The sequence below is a fragment of the Oncorhynchus keta genome, unplaced genomic scaffold (assembly GCF_023373465.1).
Source record: "Oncorhynchus keta strain PuntledgeMale-10-30-2019 unplaced genomic scaffold, Oket_V2 Un_contig_21339_pilon_pilon, whole genome shotgun sequence".
NCBI classification, from domain to species: Eukaryota; Metazoa; Chordata; class Actinopteri; order Salmoniformes; family Salmonidae; genus Oncorhynchus; species Oncorhynchus keta.
In genome coordinates this window covers 927-8,116 of record NW_026282411.1, presented here as the reverse complement: position 1 = coordinate 8,116, position 7,190 = coordinate 927, and the positions used below count along the sequence as shown (strand labels likewise).

At 53.4% G+C, this 7,190-nt stretch overlaps 2 long non-coding RNA genes across 11 annotated transcripts; both read left to right on the top strand.

Moving 5' to 3' along the window:
• The first annotated feature begins 269 nt into the window (after positions 1-269).
• LOC127921003 (uncharacterized) lies at positions 270-1,828 on the top strand. 9 transcript variants are annotated; one of them, XR_008108036.1, is made up of 3 exons: positions 270-494; positions 596-645; positions 1,774-1,828. It is a non-coding gene; the product is annotated as an uncharacterized LOC127921003 (long non-coding RNA). The 9 variants fall into 9 exon arrangements; XR_008108029.1 differs by having other exon boundaries at positions 1,749-1,803; XR_008108037.1 differs by lacking the exon at positions 1,774-1,828 and adding an exon at positions 1,605-1,659.
• A 575-nt stretch (positions 1,829-2,403) lies between these two features.
• LOC127921004 (uncharacterized) lies at positions 2,404-6,534 on the top strand. Of its 2 annotated transcripts, none has more exons than XR_008108039.1 (4): positions 2,404-2,504; positions 2,603-2,637; positions 2,736-2,770; positions 6,499-6,534. It is a non-coding gene; the product is annotated as an uncharacterized LOC127921004 (long non-coding RNA). The 2 variants fall into 2 exon arrangements; XR_008108038.1 differs by lacking the exon at positions 6,499-6,534 and adding an exon at positions 2,806-2,948.
• The last annotated feature ends 656 nt before the right edge of the window (positions 6,535-7,190 follow it).

Genomic DNA, 7,190 nt, shown 5'->3' with positions numbered 1-7,190 from the left:
GGGGGAGACAGTGGGTGAGGTAACCAACAGAGACAGAGGGTGAGGTAACCAACAGAGACAGAGGGTGAGGTAACCAACAGAGACAGAGGGAGACAGTGGGTGAGGTAACCAACAGAGACAGAGGGAGACAGTGGGTGAGGTAACCAACAGAGACAGAGGGTGAGGTAACCAACAGAGACAGAGGGTGAGGTAACCAACAGAGACAGGGGGAGACAGAGGGTGAGGTAACCAACAGAGACAGGGGGAGACAGTGGGTGAGGTAACCAACAGAGACAGGGGGAGACAGTGGGTGAGGTAACCAACAGAGACAGAGGGTGAGGTAACCAACAGAGACAGAGGGTGAGGTAACCAACAGAGACAGAGGGTGAGGTAACCAACAGAGACAGAGGGTGAGGTAACCAACAGAGACAGAGGGTGAGGTAACCAACAGAGACAGAGGGTGAGGTAACCAACAGAGACAGAGGGTGAGGTAACCAACAGAGACAGAGGGTGAGGTAACCAACAGAGACAGTGGGTGAGGTAACCAACAGAGACAGAGGGTGAGGTAACCAACAGAGACAGAGGGTGAGGTAACCAACAGAGACAGAGGGGTGAGGTAACAAACAGAGACAGAGGGTGAGGTAACAAACAGAGACAGAGGGTGAGGTAACCAACAGAGACAGAGGGTGAGATAACCAACAGAGACAGTGGGTGAGGTAACAAACAGAGACAGAGGGTGAGGTAACCAACAGAGACAGGGGGGAGACAGTGGGTGAGGTAACCAACAGAGACAGGGGAGACAGTGGGTGAGGTAACCAACAGAGACAGAGGGTGAGGTAACCAACAGAGACAGAGGGTGAGGTAACCAACAGAGACAGAAGGTGAGGTAACAGAGACAGTGGGTGAGGTAACCAACAGAGACAGAGGGTGAGGTAACAAACAGAGACAGAGGGTGAGGTAACCAACAGAGACAGAGGGTGAGGTAACAAACAGAGACAGTGGGTGAGGTAACCAACAGAGACAGAGGGTGAGGTAACCAACAGAGACAGGGGAGACAGTGGGTGAGGTAACCAACAGAGACAGAGGGTGAGATAACCAACAGAGACAGAGGGAGACAGTGGGTGAGGTAACCAACAGAGACAGTGGGTGAGGTAACCAACAGAGACAGGGGGAGACAGTGGGTGAGGTAACCAACAGAGACAGAGGGGAGACAGTGGGTGAGGTAACCAACAGAGACAGAGGGAGACAGTGGGTGAGGTAACAAACAGAGACAGAGGGTGAGGTAACCAACAGAGACAGGGGAGACAGTGGGTGAGGTAACCAACAGAGACAGGGGAGACAGTGGGTGAGGTAACCAACAGAGACAGAGGGTGAGGTAACCAACAGAGACAGAGGGTGAGGTAACAAACAGAGACAGAGGGTGAGGTAACAAACAGAGACAGAGGGTGAGGTAACCAACAGAGACAGAGGGTGAGGTAACCAACAGAGACAGAGGGTGAGGTAACCAACAGAGACAGAGGGTGAGGTAACCAACAGAGACAGAGGGTGAGGTAACCAACAGAGACAGAGGGTGAGGTAACCAACAGAGACAGAGGGTGAGGTAACCAACAGAGACAGAGGGTGAGGTAACCAACAGAGACAGAGGGTGAGGTAACCAACAGAGACAGAGGGTGAGGTAACCAACAGAGACAGGGGGAGACAGTGGGTGAGGTAACCAACAGAGACAGGGGAGACAGTGGGTGAGGTAACCAACAGAGACAGAGGGTGAGGTAACCAACAGAGACAGAGGGTGAGGTAACCAACAGAGACAGAGGGTGAGGTAACCAACAGAGACAGAGGGTGAGGTAACCAACAGAGACAGGGGAGACAGTGGGTGAGGTAACCAACAGAGACAGGGGAGACAGTGGGTGAGGTAACCAACAGAGACAGAGGGTGAGGTAACCAACAGAGACAGAGGGTGAGGTAACCAACAGAGACAGGGGGAGACAGTGGGTGAGGTAACCAACAGAGACAGAGGGTGAGGTAACCAACAGAGACAGAGGGTGAGGTAACCAACAGAGACAGTGGGTGAGGTAACAAACAGAGACAGAGGGTGAGGTAACCAACAGAGACAGGGGAGACAGTGGGTGAGGTAACCAACAGAGACAGGGGAGACAGTGGTGAGGTAACCAACAGAGACAGAGGGTGAGGTAACCAACAGAGACAGAGGGTGAGGTAACCAACAGAGACAGGGGGAGACAGTGGGTGAGGTAACCAACAGAGACAGAGGGAGACAGTGGGTGAGATAACCAACAGAGACAGAGGAGACAGTGGGTGAGGTAACCAACAGAGACAGAGGGTGAGGTAACCAACAGAGGCAGAGGGTGAGGTAACCAACAGAGACAGAGGGGTGAGGTAACCAACAGAGACAGGGGGGAGACAGTGGGTGAGGTAACCAACAGAGACAGAGGGTGAGGTAACCAACAGAGACAGAGGGAGACAGTGGGTGAGGTAACAAACAGAGACAGAGGGAGACAGTGGGTGAGGTAACTAACAGAGACAGGGGGGAGACAGAGTGGAGACAAACAGAGACAGGGGGGAGACAGAGGGGAGACAACAGAGACAGGGGGAGACAGTGGGTGAGGTAACAAACAGAGACAGAGGGAGACAGTGGGTGAGGTAACTAACAGAGACAGGGGGAGACAGAGTGGAGACAAACAGAGACAGGGGGGAGACAGAGGGGAGACAACAGAGACAGGGGGGAGACAGTGGGTGAGGTAACAAACAGAGACAGGGGGAGACAGTGGGTGAGGTAACAAACAGAGACAGAGGGAGACAGTGGGTGAGGTAACTAACAGAGACAGGGGGAGACAGAGTGGAGACAAACAGAGACAGGGGGGAGACAGAGGGGAGACAACAGAGACAGGGGGAGACAGTGGGTGAGGTAACTAACAGAGACAGGGGAGACAGTGGGTGAGGTAACTAACAGAGACAGGGGGAGACAGTGGGTGAGGTAACTAACAGAGACAGGGGAGACAGAATGGAGACAAACAGAGACAGGGGGAGACAAACAGAGACAGGGGGAGACAGAGTGGAGACAAACAGAGACAGGGGAGACAAACAGAGACAGGGGGAGACAAACAGAGACAGAGTGGAGACAAACAGAGACAGGGGAGACAAACAGAGACAGAGTGGAGACAAACAGAGACAGGGGGAGACAAACAGAGACAGAGTGGAGACAAACAGAGACAGGGGGAGACAAACAGAGACAGAGTGGAGACAAACAGAGACAGGGGGAGACAAACAGAGACAGAGTGGAGACAAACAGAGACAGAGTGGAAACAAACAGAGACAGGGGGAGACAGAGTGGAGACAAACAGAGACAGGGGAGACAGAGTGGAGACAAACAGAGACAGGGGGAGACAGAGTGGAGACAAACAGAGACAGGGGGAGACAAACAGAGACAGAGTGGAGACAAACAGAGACAGGGGGAGACAGAGTGGAGACAACAGAGACAGGGGGGAGACAGTTGGTGAGGTAACTAACAGAGACAGGGGGGAGACAGAGTGGAGACAAACAGAGACAGGGGGAGACAGAGTGGAGACAAACAGAGACAGGGGGAGACAGAGTGGAGACAAACAGAGACAGGGGGAGACAGAGTGGAGACAAACAGAGACAGGGGAGACAGAGTGGAGACAAACAGAGACAGGGGGGAGACAAACAGAGACAGGGGGAGACAGAGTGGAGACAAACAGAGACAGGGGAGACAGAGTGGAGACAAACAGAGACAGGGGGAGACAGAGTGGAGACAAACAGAGACAGGGGGAGACAGAGTGGAGACAAACAGAGACAGGGGGGAGACAGAGTGGAGACAAACAGAGACAGGGGGAGACAGAGTGGAGACAAACAGAGACAGGGGAGACAGAGTGGAGACAAACAGAGACAGGGGGAGACAGAGTGGAGACAAACAGAGACAGGGGAGACAGAGTGGAGACAAACAGAGACAGGAGAGACAGAGTGGAGACAAACAGAGACAGTGGAGACAAACAGAGACAGGGGAGACAAACAGAGACAGGGGGGAGACAGAGTGGAGACAAACAGAGACAGGGGGGAGACAGTTGGTGAGGTAACTAACAGAGACAGGGGGGAGACAGAGTGGAGACAAACAGAGACAGGGGAGACAAACAGAGACAGGGGAGACAAACAGAGACAGGGGGAGACAGAGTGGAGACAACAGAGACAGGGGAGACAGAGGAGACAAACAGAGACAGGGGGAGACAGAGTGGAGACAAACAGAGACAGGCGAAACAGAGTGGAGACAAACAGAGACAGGGGGAGACAAACAGAGACAGGGGGGAGACAGTGGGTGAGGTAACTAACAGAGACAGGGGGAGACAGTGGGTGAGGTAACTAACAGAGACAGGGGAGACAGAGTGGAGACAAACAGAGACAGGGGAGACAGAGGGAGACAACAGAGACAGGGGGGAGACAGGGTGAGGTAACTAACAGAGACAGGGGGAGACAGTGGGTGAGGTAACTAACAGAGACAGGGGGAGACAGAGTGGAGACAAACAGAGACAGGGGGAGACAGAGGGAAGACAACAGAGACAGGGGGAGACAGTGGTGAGGTAACTAACAAAGACAGGGGGAGACAGTGGGTGAGGTAACCAACAGAGACAGGGGAGACAGAGTGGAGACAAACAGAGACAGGGGAGACAGAGTGGAGACAAACAGAGACAGGGGGAGACAGAGGGGAGACAACAGAGACAAGGGGAGACAGAGTGGAGACAACAGAGACAGGGGAGACAGAATGGAGACAAACAGAGACAGGGGAGACAGAGTGGAGACAAACAGAGACAGGGGAGACAGAGTGGAGACAAACAGAGACAGGGGAGACAAACAGAGACAGGGGAGACAAACAGAGACAGGGGGAGACAGAGTGGAGACAACAGAGACAGGGGAGACAGAGTGAGACAAACAGAGACAGGTGGAGACAGAGTGGAGACAAACAGAGACAGGGGAGACAGAGTGGAGACAACAGAGACAGGGGAGACAGAATGGAGACAAACAGAGACAGGGGAGACAGAGTGGAGACAAACAGAGACAGGTGGAGACAGAATGGAGACAAACAGAGACAGGGGAGACAGAGTGGAGACAAACAGAGACAGGGGGAGACAGTGGGTGAGGTAACTAACAAAGACAGGGGGAGACAGAGTGGAGACAACAGAGACAGGGGAGACAGAATGGAGACAACAGAGACAGGGGAGACAGAATGGAGACAAACAGAGACAGGGGAGACAGAGTGGAGACAAACAGAGACAGGGGAGACAGAGTGGAGACAAACAGAGACAGGGGGAGACAGAATGGAGACAAACAGAGACAGGGGGAGACAGAATGGAGACAAACAGAGACAGGGGGAGACAAACAGAGACAGGGGGAGACAGAGTGGAGACAAACAGAGACAGGGGGGAGACAGAGTGGAGACAACAGAGACAGGGGGAGACAGAATGGAGACAAACAGAGACAGGGGAGACAGAGTGGAGACAAACAGAGACAGGGGGAGACAGAGTGGAGACAAACAGAGACAGGGGGAGACAGAGTGGAGACAAACAGAGACAGGGGGAGACAGAGTGGAGACAAACAGAGACAGGGGGAGACAGAGTGGAGACAAACAGAGACAGGGGGAGACAAACAGAGACAGGGGGAGACAAACAGAGACAGGGGGAGACAACAGAGACAGGGGGAGACAGAGTGGAGACAAACAGAGACAGGGGGAGACAGAGTGGAGACAAACAGAGACAGGGGGAGACAAACAGAGACAGGGGAGACAAACAGAGACAGGGGGGAGACAGTTGGTGAGGTAACTAACAGAGACAGGGGGAGACAGATTGAGACAAACAGAGACAGGGGAGACAGAGTGGAGACAAACAGAGACAGGGGAGACAGAGTGGAGACAAACAGAGACAGGGGGAGACAGAGTGGAGACAAACAGAGACAGGTGGAGACAGAATGGAGACAAACAGAGACAGGGGAGACAGAGTGGGAGACAAACAGAGACAGGGGAGACAGAGTGGAGACAAACAGAGACAGGGGAGACAAACAGAGACAGGGGGAGACAAACAGAGACAGGGGGAGACAGCTGGTGAGGTAACTAACAGAGACAGGGGAGACAGATTGGAGACAAACAGAGACAGGGGAGACAGAGTGGAGACAAACAGAGACAGGGGGAGACAAACAGAGACAGAGTGGAGACAAACAGAGACAGGGGGAGACAGCTGGTGAGGTAACTAACAAAGACAGGGGAGACAGAGTGGAGACAACAGAGACAGGGGAGACAGAGTGGAGACAACAGAGACAGGGGAGACAGAATGGAGACAAACAGAGACAGGGGGAGACAGAGTGGAGACAAACAGAGACAGGGGGGAGACAGAGTGGAGACAAACAGAGACAGGCGGAGACAGAGTGGAGACAAACAGAGACAGGGGAGACAAACAGAGACAGGGGGAGACAAACAGAGACAGGGGGGAGACAGTTGGTGAGGTAACTAACAGAGACAGGGGGAGACAGAGTGGAGACAAACAGAGACAGGGGGGAGACAGAGTGGAGACAAACAGAGACAGGGGAGACAGAGTGAGACAAACAGAGACAGGTGAGACAGAATGGAGACAAACAGAGACAGGGGAGACAGAGGGAGACAAACAGAGACAGGGGAGACAGAGTGAGACAAACAGAGACAGGGGGGAGACAGAGGAGACAAACAGAGACAGGGGGAGACAAACAGAGACAGGGGAGACAAACAGAGACAGGGGGAGACAGTTGGTGAGGTAACTAACAGAGACAGGGGGAGACAGACTTGGAGACAAACAGAGACAGGGGAGACAGAGTGGAGACAAACAGAGACAGGGGAGACAAACAGAGACAGGGGAGACAAACAGAGACAGGGGGAGACAGCTGGTGAGGTAACTAACAGAGACAGGGGGAGACAGATTGGAGACAAACAGAGACAGGGGAGACAGAGTGGAGACAAACAGAGACAGGGAGACAGAGTGAGACAAACAGAGACAGGGAGACAGAGTGGAGACAAACAGAGACAGGGGGAGACAGATGGAGACAAACAGAGACAGGGGGAGACAAACAGAGACAGGGGAGACAAACAGAGACAGGGGGGAGACAGTGGGAGGTAACCAACAGAGACAGGGGGAGACAGAGTGAGACAAACAGAGACAGGGGAG